This window comes from Typopeltis vanoorti, chromosome 24 (assembly GCF_054136105.1).
Source record: "Typopeltis vanoorti isolate ZY-2024b chromosome 24, IOZ_Tvanoo_1.0, whole genome shotgun sequence".
Taxonomy (NCBI): domain Eukaryota; kingdom Metazoa; phylum Arthropoda; class Arachnida; order Uropygi; family Thelyphonidae; genus Typopeltis; species Typopeltis vanoorti.
In genome coordinates, this window is record NC_143572.1 from 5,125,808 (window position 1) to 5,138,363 (window position 12,556).

The 12,556-nt window shown below is 37.5% G+C and overlaps 1 protein-coding gene across 7 annotated transcripts in view; it reads right to left on the minus strand.

The window, feature by feature from the left end:
- LOC150092902 (solute carrier family 61 member 1-like) overlaps positions 1 to 11,724 on the minus strand; it is a 50,653-nt gene extending 38,929 nt beyond the window's left edge. For 4 of the 7 annotated variants that reach the window (XM_090413431.1, XM_090413427.1, XM_090413433.1 and 1 more), the window contains exon 1: positions 11,548 to 11,724. The gene's annotated coding sequence lies outside the window, so the exon portion shown is untranslated. Of the gene's footprint in view, positions 1 to 3,542; positions 8,639 to 11,547 lie in introns of those variants that run through there. The other 3 variants (XM_090413432.1, XM_090413428.1, XM_090413430.1) reach the window with 1 other exon arrangement.
- Positions 11,725 to 12,556: the final 832 nt, after the last annotated feature.

The following is a 12,556-nucleotide window of genomic DNA, read 5'->3' on the forward strand; positions in this document are numbered from 1 at the left end:
CACGCGAACGTGTAACCTTAGCTACTAGTCGGTTTACAACGTTTTTTATGTTCCTTTCAATTTGCATTTACTAGTTTTCATATCTCCGTAAACGCCTTGAAAAAGCCAGACAGTTTGCTGGCAAAACTGGTAGGTTTTAATATAAGTTTTATTGTAAACTGGTCTGTATTAATAAAATTGTATTTTTTACTGTATAGTTATCAGCCATCTTTGCACCTGGCGATGCACTACGCTTTTCTTTGAATCATTTCCGGATTGTGGCGTGCTGTCTACCGCTCCACAGGAAATCTTCTCCATTCCCCTCGATGGGACTTTATTCGAAGGCTCGCTCCTGCATAGGCTGTCGTAACACAATCAGCTTCGCTTGGAAATCCTCAAGCATCCTCAAGAATAAGCCTCATCATCCGACATCACTGTAGTTGACCCACCGCTCTCTCACAAATCCCCCGACAAACCTCCAAAAACTGGAATCCAGGAACTGAAGAAGAAAAAACCCTGTAATATGGCGCGCATCGTCTTTTATTCACCCTTTTGGGCGCCCTCTATTCGATGTGTTTTTTACCCATGAACCCCATCGTTCATGCCCCTTGGGTGATTCTACACTCTCCTTAATTTGTTAGGTTACCCTATTCCAGGTAGTCATTCTGATGTCACTTTCCGCGTAGGTACAGCCTCCATCGCTACGCTTGACTCGTACAGATTATACACGATCATTCCGGATTACTACTTATTATCTTTCTGGAAATTTCGTAATGTACTAGACAGCTTAATGGGATTTACAAATAACTTAACAATTCCCTTACATAATTCTTACTATTCTGACACAAAATTCTCTGCTTCTCATTTCAGTTATACAGGAATAAATTTCAATATATGGCACATATGGACTACACATTATCACATAACATAAAGAAATTTTTCATAATTATTAGCTGATGTGCAGGTATCTCCTTAATCAGTAATATTTATCATGTTAAATCCTGAATAAAGAATTTACTTGTAAAGTTCTCCATTCAGGATCCAACAACAGGCTTTGAAAATTGCAATGATGCCGTATTTGGTAAAAAAAATAAAACTTTTGCATTCTCACACAGATCATTAAGAGAATTTGGATGACCAGGTGCATTATTTAAAAGTAAAAGAGCTTTGAAAGCTAAGTTATTTCTCTTGCAATAAGCTTCAACTGCCTGACATAAATAAGACTTAAACCAATCTTCGAATAGGTTTTGGGTAACCCAAGCCTTCTGATTCTCCCAACAAATTACAGGTAAAGAGTTCTTTAATAAATTTAGTTTAATCCTTTATCCAGGTGTGAGCAAACAAAGTTTGCGCCTAAAAATATCTTCAGGACTGGGGTAAGGTAGTACAACACCGAGCAACTCGTAGCAAAGGTTGGTCCACCTTTGCTATGAGTTGCCCAGTGTTGTACTACCTTACCCCAGTCCTGAAGATATTTTTAGGCGCAAACTATGTTTGCTCACACCTGGATAAAGGATTAAACTAAATTTATTATAGTCTAACCAAGTGAAAAATAAACTTTCAACATAAAGAGTTCTTGTTACATCCTTTTAAAGTCCTTGAGTTTTCGTGAGTCGAAAGTCATGAGCATGACATGACATCATGCTCACGACTTTCTTTCTCTCGGCTAGGAAACATTCCTCGAGGCTTGCATGTTTTTGCATGGCAAATTTAAAGGCACGTTAATTAAAACTCTTGCTGTGTATATAAAGGGATTGTTGCGATTAATTTCGCTGTGTTAATCAAATCCCACATTAAGCCAAACCGCGTTAAGCAAGGGATACCTGTACAGCAACATAAAAATTTGACAGTAGCTACACTACATACTTCAGAAGATTTGACTGCAAGATTGAATTCCAGACTGAGCAGAATTCTTATTGTGCCCATGGATAAATAACAAGAAAATACAATTTGAAAGGAATTTTTCTGTTGAGTGTTCCAGGTAAGCATATGTGAATAGGAAAAGAAAAAACAATATAAGTTGCTTTCAAGCCAAAGTAGCTTATATTTCAGGAAATGTGTATTTGTAGATGTGTAGATCTGAAAAAGTCACATGATCATATGCCAAGGAAAAACCTGTTCAAAATGCTAAAATTAAATGGAACACTCCACAGAATATATATATATATATATATATACAGCTGATACTTAGTTGTAAGTCAGCCATCAGAAATGAAGAAAGTACAGGAAGATGTTTAATCCCATCCCATGTCGTTATCTTCACTGTTAAGAGAGAAGAAAAGATTCATCATCCATGTAAATTACATTATTATTATTATTTAGGCCTCCAAGGAGTCAAAAGACTCATCGCGGGAGGTCCTTCCTAGGAAATACAAGTCTATCAAGACTCAACGTGGTAAGTCCCTCCTAGGAAACACAAAGTCTATCATACCACTCCTTAAACTCATTGACCGTTCTCGCTCTCACCACTCTATCAGGCAATACATTCCACAGGTCAACCATCCTCCATGCAAAGAAACCACTCCTCACCCTCTTGCTCACAGTTTCCTTTCGTAACTTCTAGGGATGGCCCCTTGTTATCACTCCTTCCCACTGTTCAACCAAGCAAAGGAACTCCCCAGTGCCAACATAAAAAAATGTGATATTTTATATCAAAGGTAAAAACTTGATTTGTTACTATAATAATGTTAATCTGTGGTACATACTAACCCTTAAGGCCTTCAACCTTCCCAAACCAGCTCCTATAATTTTAGGATAAGGTAGTTTGTCTCATACCTAAACATATATGAGGGTGGCTCTAAAAAGTTTCCAGCCTGTCGACTTTTAGATGATAGAAAGAAAACAACTGTGTCACTTTTCAACATAATCTCGCTTTACTTCAACACACTTTTCACATCTTTGAATTAACATTTCTATGTCCTTCAAAAAATAACCTGTATTTGTCTGCAAAATGGCCTAAAACTGCATCTTTCACCTCAGTCATCTGCAAATTTTCTTCCTTGAAAGTCTTTCTTCAGTTTTGAGACAAGGTAGTGGTCACTGGGTGCTAGATCTGGGCTGTAGGGTGGGTGTTCAATCTCCTGGAAGAGACAGTCCTTCACTGCAACTTTTGCAACAACAGCCGTATGGACTGGTGCATTGTCGTGAAGCAGGCGAACACCATGACTCAGCATTTCTCATCACTTCTCCTTTATGAAATAGCACAGTTTGTGCAGGAGTAAAGCATAATATTCTGCATTCACGGTAGTATTCCTTTCCTTGAAGTCAATCAAGAGAATTCCCCCAGCAAGTCCAAAAGATTGTTGCCATGATCTTCTTGGTAGACTAAGTGACCATGGATTATTGCCTGGTTCGTGCCACTCCATGGATTCCCTTTTAGAAAAAGGATCATAATAAAGGACCATGGTTTCATCCCCAATAACAATAGTGACAACTGGAGTTTTTGAATAAAGTCTATATTTTTTGCTACACGTGTAAGCTCTGAAAATTGTTTAAATATATGTATATACCTATTACCACAATTCATACTATGGGAAAGTAAAAAAAAAATAAAAAATTTTTACCAGTAGATTTAAATTGTATTTCTGGAATCCAGGTTTGCCTCCTAGAAATTCAGGTTTTTCATCCAGCAAAACAGGCAATCTGGCCAGAAGAACATATGTAATTACCATAATAGATATAATACACTGGACTCGGCAGCCTCCAGCCTCCAATTGCTTCAGCTTTAATTCCAAAATGGCCAGAGTAAGCACCTGCAGGATGACTACAGGGTATTACCATACACCTCTGTAGATACAGATAAATACAGATACACCTCATCTAGACTACTGTGCCCAGATTTGGTCACCTAGGTTTCTTCTTGATGGGGAGGTGGTGGAGAGGATCCAGAGGCAAGTGACCAAGATGATAGCAGGTCTATGGAATGAGCCTTATGAGAACAGGTTGAAGATTTGTGGGTTGCAGAAATTAGTTGATAGGCGGAAAAGGGGAGATATGATTGAGACATTCAAATTGCTAATGGGTTTTTATAGGATTAATTCAGAGGATATTTTTGAGATCAGGACTGGTGGTGGGAGAACTAGAGGACACCTATGGAAGCTGGGCAAGAGTGTGGTTAGCAAGGGTGTTAGAGCTGGGTTCTTTACTTTTAGAGTGGTGAATGAGTGGAATAAGCTGCCAGTCTGTTGTGGGTGCTATGACGGTGAGTGAGTTCAAGGCAAGGTATGATAGATATTGTGAGAATGTCGTATAGTTATGTGGACATGATGTTAAGGGCCTCCCTCGATGAGTCTAAGGACTCCCTGGAGTCGCCCGTAATAATAATAATAATAATAATAATAATATTTCATAATGCAATGCACATATCCTTACAGACATGAATAGTGCTATGCATTATGGGAAGGGCCACTACCCAGACCAGTTTCAACCTTTATTAAGGTTAAAAAGTAAAGGGGTGCTCATCATAGGTCGAGAGTAGTTAGTATAGAGTTGCAAGAGAGCCTGATAGTATCAGGAGAAAGAAAAGACAGACAGCTAGTAGGAGACAGAGAAAACGCCTCAGCTTTTTTATATCATCATATAGCCAAAGGTTATCAGTTTTCCTTTTTCACCAATCTCATGTAAATGAACAACCAAAAGACCAATTGAAACCTGTTCTGTTGTAATGGAATGCCCAACACATTACATAATCTGTTCCACATATGCAGGGCAACAGGCAGTTGTAGAGTGCATATTCTACTATTATTTTTACGGCTATACTGTTTACAATCGGTAACAGATGTCACAGATTGGATTTCTGATTAAAATACCTCCATTTGATGGTATTGACTGGAAGATAACTATATGCAATTCTCGAAGCAAGATCCCTCGTGTTAGGATATCCTTGAAACTTCAATAAGTTATGAAACAAAGTGTTGTCATCAGTACCTAACTGCAGAAGTTCTTGGCAAAAAAGATTTCTTTATACTAAATTTTACTTTTTTTTAATGGAAAAAATGTTAATGCCAGAGTGGTGTAGCAGTCTTTGAGTCAAGCACAGAATGTTATTATTATTATTATTATTCCTGACACCTCCAAGGAGTCCGAAGACTCATCGTGGGAGGACACCAACAGCTGTCTCAACCACTAAACCGAACCTCTACTACGAATCATCTCCATCAACGCCATCTACCGGCCACCACAACAAGTACTTTTTGTCTGTAAATTGCGTGTGTTCTGAAGGGCTGATTTGGCTGTAGTATTCAGGAACAATCTCAGCTTTTGGATCTTTATAATGATATATTCCAAACAGGAGAAAATGAAAACCCTGGTAGTACAGAAGAAGGTCTGCACATGTATGATTGGTCTGCAATGTTTTATTGATTTTTGAAGCTGTATTGCTTAAATAGCAGAATGTTAAGACGGGAAGCTCAAATCCTCCATGCTTTTTTGATAGTTGAAGAAATTCCATTTTAAGTTCTTGGCATTGGCTGCATCAAAAAAATTGCACAGGCTTACTATACAATTGCTTTTCTTCAGCTTCTGTGATGTCTGTAATATTTATTATGTACAACTGAGAAGGGAGATTATGGTTTTGAGTACTATGGCTTTAGAAGAAAAGGAAAGTGGCCCTATTTTCCAGTCTTCCAAGGTTTCGATGTTTTTGTATATAAGTTCTTGAACAGGCAATATTGGTTAAGTGGAGAAGGGAATTCCAAGTGTAATGATGGGTTCTCTCTTAGGGGTTAGTTCAAAAGGAATGCCTCCAAGATCCCGCTTTCCAAAAATTTTTAATTTTGTCTTATCTGCATCAGTATATCTAATATTGACTACAAGATATTTTTCTGCATTATCAATAACAGGCTCAAAGTTGGAATGAGATACATGATTAAAAGCACACAGGTAGTTAATCCACTGATCATGCTGAATTTTTTCAAAATACAAATAAAGATGTATATGGAATCATTATCCTTCAAAGTGCCCAACTATATCATCAACATATGCTAACATCTTATTTTCCTTCATAGCTGAAGGAACTTTTATTTCTCACAGAGCATGTGTATTGTCGACTTCCTGTAAGAAAGGTTCAAGAACCAATGCAAAGAGCAATGGACAAAGAGGACAACTTTGCTTGACTCCTTTTTGAATTTTGACTAGGTCTGACAAGAGCCGATTCACTAGGAGGCAGGTAGTTGAAATGGCACAGGCTCCTCTGATAATGGATAGCAGCTTTTTACTCACACCAGTTTACTGGAGGATGTGGAACAGAAAGGGATGACAGACATCATCAAATGCTTGAGTAAGTTTACTGATAGTACTGCCATCAACTGCTTTGACCTATTAACGAAGCGGAGTAGATCACATAGCAGAAACAGATTAAATTCTACTGCTTGGCCTGGAACTCCATATACCTGTGTGCTTTTAATCATGTATCTCATTCCAACTTTGAGCCTGTTATTGATAATGCAGAAAAATATCTTGTAGTCAATATTAGATAGACAAATAGGCCTCCAGCTGTTGATTAAGGCATGATCTCTATTAGGTTTTGGAATGAGGATGGTATGGCTTGCTACAAATTCACTTGACATGTGTCCTGACAAAAGAAAAGAATTAAACAATATAACTGTAATGGGAAGAATAAAATACCAGGCCTCGCAGTAAAGTTCTGTTACTAGACCACCAGGTCCTGGGGATTTTCTTGTCTGGCATTCTCTATAGACTGTGGTAACTTCAGATGCTGTAATGGGTCTGTCAAGCCCATCTTGGATATGAACAGGAAAGCCATTAATGTTCCAAGAGTTATGATTTCCCACAGTACTATTGTCTTTATCAGATTTTTATAGTGTTTTTGAAAGGAGCCATGGATGTCTTCACCATCAATGCAGGTTTGAGTGATAGTCCTTTCTTCTCGGAATTTAGTGGCTTGTCTATTGAAGAATGCAGCTGAAGGGCAATCTGCTAAGTGCTGCTGTATATTCTTATTTTAAAATTTCTTTCTTCTACTTGCTTCTGTCTTTCCACTCCTATCTCTATTTTAATGTTTCTAATGTTGCTGCATTCTATACCATTGCATTGGTTTGCAATGAACCAGCTTCTTTCTTTATACAGCTTTCAATACAGTCTTTACAGTCCAACTTTTTCTCTATACAGTCTTTCAACTTTTTTCTTTTAAGGAAAGCCTGTTCCTTCCCCCATTCAATCATATTGTTTTATGGCTAGTTTGGATTTTTAACCACATATCCCAGTTCCAGGTAAAATTATTCCAATTTGAACAGAGGGTCTGGAATATGGTTGAAAAGATCAACAGAAAATTTGGTGGAAGTCTCCATGGTCCAGATCTCTACTTATTCCACGCAGTGGAATTTAAGTAAAACTGGATTATGATCTGAGATGTTGATGTCAAGATGTTTTATCTTAATTATCCTATTTATAAGGGAAGAAGAGATATAAATTCGATCAAGGGTACCAATACCTTGATTCACGTATGTGTAAGGCTTGAGATAAGGATTGCGAATCTTCCATGTGTTTTACTAGTTGAGCATTGTCGAGACATGTTTTTATTTGTGCATATCCCACTTTTCCGCTCCTGGGGGTGTCCTCGTATTTTGTCTAATGTGGGGTTTTCAATGCAATTCCAGTCTCCAGCTGCTGCAATGTAGTGGGCACCATATAAATATGGCTCCAATTCCTGGAAGAATTTTCATCTAACTGTTCCATTGGATGGAGCATAAACATTGATAAACCTTATTACACATTCACAGTATTTCCAGTTAATTGTGAAGATCTCTCCCTTCTGCATCCCTTTGGATATTACAGACTGACCCAAGGAGGGAGGAAGGGGGGGGGCAAGAATAAGAACTCAAACTCCAGTCTTGTTAAATCTTCCACAGCTCCAGTAAGAAAGAAGGGGATATCCATCTCTTAAAGTTTTTATATCTTTATATCTGTAGAAGTATGTTTCTTGGAGAAACAAAAACCTGATATTATGGCATAGCATAAGCTCCCATATAGTTTCTTGTTTAATTTGTCTGTGGAATCCTTACATTTAATGAGGCAAAAGGAAGTGTTGGTGAAGTGTCACTGATAAGTCTTTAACTTCTAGATTTTGGATGAACCTGATGAGATCTTCAATCTGTGAAGGAGCAATTATGTAGCCTGCTTCTTGTAAACTGTTTTCCAGTTTTGTAAAGTTGCTTTTAATTATTTCAATTTCATGCCTATCGTTCTCGATTTGGAAGCTAGTCATTTTCTTTTCATGAAGATGATAATCACACTGAGAAAACTTTGAATCAGCAAACTTCATTATATTTTAATTGTATCTGTCGCTTTCACTTTATTAACATGAGATGGTTTTTCATAGTCCATAAACTCTTCTGAGCCTGAAGAGTTTTCCTTTGATGATCCACAACCTTCTCCATCTTTACATTTTTTTACTTCTTTTAGATGTAGTTCTTTTTTTTATTTTTTATTTTGTTTATCCTTAATGTTTTTATTAATTCATCTTTCCTTTTTTGATGATCTTGTCTGCATATTAAGTACTTTCAGTTGTCTTACTTCCTTTTCTGCTTCTTCTCCAGTTTCTCCTTGTAGAACTTGCTTTTCAGTTTCACGTCTTTTTCACCTGATGTTGTTTCATCTATATATGATTGAGTGGGAAAGTGGCTCCTGCAGTTCTGGAATTTTGAAGCTAATTTGGTCGTGCTCTTTTTGTGATTTTACCAAGTTTAGTTTGCTTAAAAGCTGCATCTTTATTAGACTAAATTGGAAGATCTGGGAACTCTTCTTATGCCTCTCTGATATATATGGTGTTCTAATTGGCTCTACCAGTGATCCCACTCTTTCAGCAAAAGTTCTGAAAGGACAGGTGTTAACGTGGTGTTCAGAACCTTCGCATTTCTGACAAGGTTTGATATACTGATCAGCGATATGTCCAATCTCCATGCACTTGAAACATTTAGATTTGGGCAGTTGCTGCCCAGGTGATTGTATGAACCCACAATGCAGCCACTGCCTCTGTACTAAAGGATAATTTATCATAACTAGGGTTGTAGCGATGTTGACAAAATTTGGTACGGGCATCTTCACATCCATTGTGAAGTTGACCTCACAAGAGAACTAGTTTGGATCTTCACCTGATAAACCCTTTCATATGTTACTAATTATGCCCCATTTCGAGAATGTTTGTATAAGAATTTCACTACTGTTTTCTCTGTATATTCCATTGGAAATCTTGCGATTTTTACTGTTTTAACCTGGCTTCCTGCCATTACAGGAATTACTGTGCTGCATTCAAAAAGAAAACCTCGTAATAGCTTCAAATCAATTGCCTTAGTATCCCATAATACAATGCACATAACCTTATATATATGTTTAATGCTATTTGTAATGGGAAGAGCCACTGCCCAGGCCAGCTTTGACCTTTATTGAGGTCACATCAGTGGGAACCAAACCCATAAGTGATACCAAGGCTGAATGCAAAAGTCATATTTCCATATACTATAAGCCAGAAGGTGTCCCACATTATTACTAAAATACTCTGGATCAGAGATAAATGTTGAAAGTTTTTTCACTTGGCTATACTATAAATTAAGGATGCCAAGAAGTTATATTCTTCGTTTCATCATTTATCCATGTGTAAGCAAACAAAGTTTGTGCATGAAGTCACTTCATGAAACTACGAACATAACTTCTTGGCATCTTTAATTTATAGTATAACCAAGTGAAAAACTTTCAACATAGGTATGGATGTTTGTGATTGTCATTAGGTTGGAGATGGATTTCATTGCCCACCACTCAATTTATTATTGTTATTATTATTATAAAATACTTCAGGGGAATCACGGTCTCATTGAGGGAAGCCACATATCATCCACCTGCCACATCTTCTCTTGGATTCATTCACACTGTCTGCACTCACCACCTGCAAAAAAGCAAGCCACTTCAATCATGCACTGCTCTATGAGAGAACATTGTGGCTCCCACCCTTTTCTTGACCTCATTCATTCTCAAGTTACATGGATGCTCTCATCCTCTCCCAACCCTCCATTAAATGAAAAATTCCATTTCCTGGTATTTTGTATGACCACCATTTCAAAATTCTTAGTTCTCTATCATCATCCCTCATAATCTACATTATAGTCTCAGTATCATCTTTAACACTCTCTCTCTCTCTCTCTCTTCTATATCAACTCAGAAAGCAGAAGAAAAGATCTATGAGCAATAGTCCTAATGAGGTCATAGCACTACATGAGTTCCGGTGCACACATAGTTGAATGCTGCATGGCAGGCTGACTCAACAGTGTCTATGCCACTGACACCTGGCAGTGTGAGACTAACTCGATCTGTCGATGAGTACCCAGCACAGTCTGGTTTCTTTTTTGATACCACCTCATATATACACACACAAAAGTAGGGAAGGACTGAATAGAGCAGCCCACTGAAACATAGTTACTAACCATTGAAAGTTTTTTCACTTGGTTATACTATAGATTAAAGATACCAAGAAATTATATTCTTAGTTTCATCCTTTATCCAAGTGTAAGCCAACAAAGTTGGTGCACTGAGTAATTTCACAACTGGGCTACACGTATATAGCGGCTAATGACGTCATATCAATTCACATCAATCGATGGCAATAGTTGATAAAGGTGATATATCTTACTGGATGATTTAAATGAATTGGCAGTGTGAGCAAAGGACAATGGATATCTTTTCAATGTTGTAAAGTGTAAGGTAATGCACTTCAGGGATGAAAAGATTAAATACTTCGTATCATATTGATGGTACGAAGTATTTAATCTTTTCATCCCTGAAGTGCATTACCTTACACTTTACAACAATGAAAAGACATCCACTGTCCTTTGCTCACACTGCCAATTCATTTAAATCATCCGGTAAGTTATCAACTATTGCCATCGATTGATGTGAATTGATATGACGTCATTAGCCGCTATATACGTGTAGCCCAGTAGTGAAATTACTCAGTGCACCAACTTTGTTGGCTTACACTTGGATAAAAGATGAAACTAAGAATATAATTTCTTGGTATCTTTAATCTAAGATACCAAGAAAGATAAGAAGGCTATTTTCCCTCTTTATATGGCTACCATTCAGCCACATGTTTAATACTGTGCATAGATCTGGTTATCTACATTTCATGGGGGATCAGGAGGTAGTGGAGAGGATTCCAAGATGAGTGACCAAGCTTGTAACAGGTCTGTGGAATGTTTCCTATTAGGATAGATTGAAAGTGTGTGGGCTGCAGAGTTTAGCGGGCAGGCAGAGGAGAGGGGATATGATAGAAACTCATAAGTTAATAAAGGGATTGTTTCAGATTAGCACAAAGGAATTTTTTCAATACAAAGGGAGTAGGAGGAATACAAGGATCACAAGTCATACTTGTCTAAGAGTGTAGTTAGTAAGGGTGTGCATACTAGGTTCTTAGCTTGGTGAATGAGTGAAAGCGACTGCCGGAGGTGGTTGTGAGCACTCTTACATTGAATAAGTTTAATGCGATGTATGATATGTAATGTTAGTGGACAGTGTGGAATCAAAGGACTCATAATAAATCAACTGCTCCAATTAACGTACCTGCCAACCACCTTTGGCGGGGAAACTTTTTTAATCAACATTTGTCACTGCTCTTTCTTCTCAAACTAGCATATCACTGCTATGTGAACTTAACAACTCAAATCATCACAAATCAAAAGTTCTACAAAACAAATACAACTACATAATATATTACGAAAACACGATTTTGCAGAAACCACCAAAACTACAAGGCGCCCCCTCTGATTAAATTCTATCTCTTTGGAGAAGTAAAAGTTCCCATTTTATTTTGGTCAGAAATCATGTTTATATATATATATATATATATATATATATGTGTGTGTGTGTGTGTGTGTGTGTGTGTTAAAGATACCAAGAAATTTTATACATGGTTTTAATCTTTTTCCCAAGTAAGCAAAACAAAGTTTTACGCGTGAAATATATTCACGTCCGAGTTTCTTGTATATAGAGGCTAATGACTTCAGATCACTTGCCTTATAAAAAATTTAGTTTAATCCTTTATCCAAGTGTGAGCAAACAAAGTTTGCCCCTGAAAATATCTTCAGGCCTCGGATAAGGTAGTACAACACCAGGAAACTCGTAGCAAATGTGGACCAAGCTAACAGCACTCCTATCTCAGTATCTCCCATAATGCAAAACACATCTCCTTGCAGATATGTATAATGTTACGCATTAATGGAAGGGCCACAACCCTGACTAGTTTCGACCTTTATTGAGGTCTCTTCAGTGGGAGCCAGGCCCAGAAGTGGAGATACCAGGTATCTCCAATAGCGAGGTCATCTTTACCTATAAGAGTTGCCAAAAGGTGTGCCACCTTTTTATTAAATTACTCTGGATTTACAGAAAGATGTTGAAAATTTGTTTTTCACTTGGTTAGACTATAATAAATTTAGTTTAATCCTTTATCCAAGTATGAGCAAACAAAGTTTGCGCCTGAAAATATCTTCATGCTCAGTTTTAACCTCTTCAGTGTCTCCTTATCACTAATATGGCCAGGTGACCATATTTGTCCAAAAAAAACCAAACGTAG